The sequence below is a fragment of the Mustela erminea genome, chromosome 8 (genome assembly GCF_009829155.1).
Source record: "Mustela erminea isolate mMusErm1 chromosome 8, mMusErm1.Pri, whole genome shotgun sequence".
In the NCBI taxonomy this organism is placed as follows: Eukaryota; Metazoa; Chordata; class Mammalia; order Carnivora; family Mustelidae; genus Mustela; species Mustela erminea.
The window spans coordinates 3,441,279-3,446,436 of NC_045621.1; the positions used below are offsets into that span (position 1 = coordinate 3,441,279).

General features: G+C 45.1%; 1 long non-coding RNA gene across 1 annotated transcript; it reads right to left on the reverse strand.

The window, feature by feature from the left end:
* Positions 1-685: 685 nt before the first annotated feature.
* Positions 686-3,463, reverse strand: LOC116597496. The gene is made up of 3 exons (XR_004288641.1): positions 3,381-3,463; positions 2,879-3,289; positions 686-1,704 (listed from the first exon to the last, which is right to left on the reverse strand). It is a non-coding gene; the product is annotated as an uncharacterized LOC116597496 (long non-coding RNA).
* Between the last annotated feature and the right edge of the window lie 1,695 nt (positions 3,464-5,158).

A 5,158-nucleotide genomic window follows, 5' to 3' on the forward strand; every position in this document is an offset into this window, starting at 1 on the left:
AGAAGATGAGGAATAGTTCCTCCCCTGAATCCACCTTCCAAGTCCCTCCAGGGGCTCTGAGGTCTTCCTCAGCAGGATCTCTCTTCTATATTCACGCTCCGTTTTCCCGACCCATCCCACCGAACAGAAGCCAAGTGCCCAAATCACCCTCATTTTCAAAAGCAAATAAACCAAACCATCCTCCCTTGATTCTGTCATCCCTGATTTTCCTCTTATCAGTAATACTTCCAGGGGGAACCCGGTGGCGCAGTCGATTAAGTGTCTGACTCCTGATTTTGGCTCAGGTCATGATCTCAGAGTCCTGGGTTTGAGCTCTACGCTGTCCTCTGAGCTCCACAGAGTCGGCTTGAGATTTTCTCTCTCCCTTTGCACCCCCGCCCCCTCCGCTCATGCGTCCACAGACACACACTTTCTCTCTAAAATAAATAAAAGCAAAATCTTTTTTTATTATTTTTTTTATTTATTTTTTTTTTTAAAGATTTTATTTATTTTTCAGAGACAGAGGGAGAGAGCGCGAGCGAGCACAGGCAGACAGAGAGGCAGGCAGAGGCAGAGGGAGAAGCAGGCTCCCTGCCGAGCAAGGAGCCCGATGTGGGACTCGATCCCAGGACCCTGGGATCATGACCTGAGCCGAAGGCAGCTGCTTAACCAACTGAGCCACCCAGGCGTCCCTAAAAGCAAAATCTTTAAAACTTCTGAAAGTGAACTGTGCTAGTTGTGAGCTCTTCCTCCGCACTCATTCTTCAAACTCTCGCTCTCTGTTCTGAAAGCTGTCTAGTTCCCTGTCGGTTACTATCATTTAGACACTCTTACTCCCTGTCTTCTTAGATCTATAATCTTCTTTCCTTAGGCAATTCTCAACTAATCATTCTCCTTTTCTGCCTTGTCTTACCCCCTTTTACTCGCAAGCACATCCTAAAGTTCTCCACTACCTCCCCTTTGTTCCCTCACAGCTACAAATTGCAAATACACGTCTCGAAGCCCAGCAGCTTCTTGGATACCTCTCCCAAGTGACCTACTAGATACCACCCCTGGGTTCCAGAAGTTCCCTGGCGCTCAACATACCTGAAACTGAACTTCAAGCCCTCTCTATTCCGCCTCCTCCCAACCTCCAGTCCAGCCTCACGCGGCTCTTTTTACGTCTCCTTTCTCTTCTGCACCAAATCATTCAGAAATTCAACTAAAAACACTGAATATTTCGTATGTGCAGGGACTGGTTACGGGAGTAGGGAGAGGAAGTGAATAAACCCACTTTCCACATTTGTGCTTAGAAACTCAGGGAAAACCTGTCCGATGAGCACATCCAACTCTCCTTCTGACTCACAGTCATGCCTCTCACCCCCATTGTCACCTCCAAGCTCAAGTCATCGTTACCTCTTTCTTCGACGAATAAATGAGCCTCTGAAACTAGCCTAGCTGAGCTGAGTTGGTCTCTGTATTCCTTGCACGTTTTTCTAGTTTAACGTATCATTTCTGTTTTGATGTTTCCCTCTAGATGGAACGCCCTCCTTGAACTCTCGGTGCTATGCCTTTAAGGCTCATCTCAAAGTCCAGGCCCTCTCTGATGCTTTCCCGACGTCCTGAGCCACGAGTGTATCTTCTTTCTCTGAACTCCCGCGGACTTGCCCTCTGCATCTGTGCCTCTCCAGCTGTCCCTCTTGCCAGAGCTGCTGGCTTCACAATTTATGAGTAGAAGGTAGAAACCTGTTTTATGTGATAGAAAGGCATATCAGTGATCAGCTTCAAGAGAAATTATTCCACCACTAGTTTATTTGCATAATACCTCTCCTTCCTTCCTTTCTTTTCTCACTGATGTCCCTCGGAGGACATGCAGCCCCGCTGACAGCTTGATTACAGTCTAGTGATTCTCTGAGCAGTGAATTCAACCAATGACTAGAGTCCTGACCCATAGAAACTGTGAGATAACAAATTTATGTTATGTTCTTTTCTCACTGATGTCCCTCGGAGGACATGCAGCCCCGCTGACAGCTTGATTACAGTCTAGTGATTCTCTGAGCAGTGAATTCAACCAATGACTAGAGTCCTGACCCATAGAAACTGTGAGATAACAAATTTATGTTGTGTTAAGTTCCTAAATTGGTGACAATTTGTAACAAAACAGTGGAAAACTAATACAGCTCCTTTTCACATAATCTCAAAAGCTGAGCGCTTAAAAAACCATCTTGTTATCATAAAGGAAATGTCAAGTAAATCACAGAAATCTCCGGCCTTGACCTCTTGCATGTCTAAATCATGGTCAGCAGCTGCTTTTCTCCAAACCTTTTTTTACACCAGAGAAATGTCTAATTGTATAAGCCAATACAGGCTAGCAAGCTTTTCTTTTATTGTATTTGAAGTCATTTCCAACTAACACAGCAAACTTCTGAAAGTAGCATGAGCAAGTTTTTATTGGTTCGCGGGCAAACACTTAAAGGAATCCAGATAGAAAACACACGCACACATACACCAAGAACGTTCCAGATAGAACACACACATACACCAAGAATAAAAGGCTCATAGCCCACTGTGGGAGGAGGGGCTAGGCAGAGAAATTAAGGAAACAGTTAAAATACAGAGGGATGGAGACTACGATAGGTATGAGAAGATCTTGGGAAAGCTCAAAGAAGGGGTGCCTAGGACACACTTCAGGGCTGGCTGGGAGGGAAGGACGGATCTGGAGGCTCAGGATGTGGAACAGAACTATGAGGGGCGAGTCAAGTGCCCGGGAGGGAAACCCTGGCGCAGAGAGAAGTAGGGGTCAGTCCGTCAAATAACTGGCCGCTACCAAGCACCTTGTGTGAGGCGGGGAACGTGCCGGACGCTGGAGGCTGGTAGAGACGAGAGTAAAAACAGTGCAGGCTCGGGTGCTTAGACTCACCCTGGTTCCCTGACGGAGCGGCACGTACTCTCCTTGTCTAGGGAGCTGCAGTGACCCCCGACACCCCGTCCTGCTGGCTGCTCCCCGCGATAGTGCCTTTGACAGCTGCCCCCGAAGGAGCCTCATGGAGAGCAGCTCACCCACGGGAGAATCTAGGACAAGCTTCTTCAGGAATGAATCGTGCACAGGCAATTCAAGAAAACAGAAACGGGTTGGACAGGGAAGACCAGTCCTTCAGCTTTTGAAGTCCGTCTTGGAGGCGTTCGGGCTTAGTCAAAGCACATCGTCTCTCCTCTCAACTTAGGGTTCTTTGGCCAGGGGCTGTGCTCGGACGCTAGACAGCCCCCGGGTCCGTTCAACAAGTGAAGAACAAACACATCAGTACGCTGGATTGTGAATTCTGAAATCGGCCTAAAGAAAAACATGGGGGTAAAAAGGCTTAAGGCAGGTACTGTTGCAGGAAGTTGAAAGCAACGGAACAAACCTTGATTCATCCACTGACCTGTTTTTGTCCAACTGGAGGAGCAAAGGTGATGTGGAGCTAAAAGGAAGCGGTAACTCAGGGGCTAGGGAAGCTGTGTCTTTATCAGAGAGGACATCCAGTGCAGCTTCCCCGGGTCTTCCTGGGATGCTGTGAAGCTTCCCGTGTGGCAGCAGGTAAGGAACTTGCCTGGGACCTAGAGGTTTGTTTTTTTGTTCAATTGTTTAAAATGTCAGGTTTACTGAGGTTTATATATATATATATATATATATATAAAATATATATATAATATGTATATACATATATACATATATATGTATGTACATATACATTATATATGAATGTATATATACATTATATATACACATATTATATATTATATATTATATATATTATATATACATATATACATATATAATACATATTATATATAATATATATGCACACACACATGTATGTGTGTATACACATATATGTGTATATATATAGTGTATAATACATAGATACATAATATATAATACAATAACATCGTCCTTTTCCATGTACAGTTTGATGATATTTGACAAATGTGCACCACAGTGTAACCCAGGAGGAAGAAGATGGGACACTTCCATCACCCCACACAGCTCCCTCTTGCCCCTTTGTAGTGAGCTGCCTCCACCATAATGTCCAACCCTGCAAGTAGGGACTTAATCTCCATCCAGACAGTTTTGGCTTTTCCAGAATGCCATATAAATGGAATCATACAGTATATAGCCTTGAATGTCTGGCTTCTTGCACTTAGCATAATGCAAGGTCAATTTTTAAAGCTCCAGTGCTGTCTGCCAAGATCATCTCTCCTTGTGACGTCAGACGAAGTGGGTGAGCATCGGCGTGCACACTTGCCTTAACAGATTCACCGAGGTGTGACCATAGACCCTCAATCAAGCCTGCTGAATACCGAGCTCTTCCTCTTTGTTATCTGTTCGGATGTGTGTCAGGCTAGTGAATTTATACATGACTGTGGCTCTATTTATTAGCATTTAGAATTGCATAATTGCATTTTAGCCAGTCAAGAGCATTTATGCGCCTATATTACTGGCCTTAAGGAGCTTGCAAAGAAAATTAAAAAGACAGCATATAATTAAATCTACAAAATTTTATTGCTGAAAGGAGTTTAGGGGTCATAGAGTCATAGCGGCACAGAATTTCACAGTCAGCAGTGGCCTGCGAGATTGCCCGCACTCACCCGTCCTCTCCGATTTGAATTTCCTTCTGGGCAGCAAATTCAAAGAGCAGACAAGTGATGCAAACACGTGAGACTAGCCGTAGAGAGTCATGGGGCTTGAGGCATACTGAAGAGGGTATGGTAGCACCTGTGGTCATTCAAATTCAATTTCAAAAATTGACACTGTGAAAAGCCATTAAACGCACATCTCTGGGCATTAGTCAGTCCGTTGGTTATCATGTTACAATCTCTTTTCTACCGTCGCCTTCTCAAGTTTTTAGTTAGTGTAACAGAGACTGCTGAGAGCCTGACTTACACCAGTTTCACTCTGACCAGTTCATTGTGTCCCAGCCTGGCTGCCGACTGCCAGCAATAGCACCAGGCAGGAAACGGCAGAGGACGAATGGTTTCCTGGGGGGGGTTTCCACCTCAGCTGATGGAACTTTGTGCGTGCGCATCCCAGCTCTCACCCGAGGTGAGTGTTTTACACTGGTCTCCGGAATTTCCAAGTGGGATTAGAGTTCCTATTTCTATATTGGACTCTTGCATGAATAGTATGTCCTTCACACCCAGCATCCTTTTCTTGTCTCAC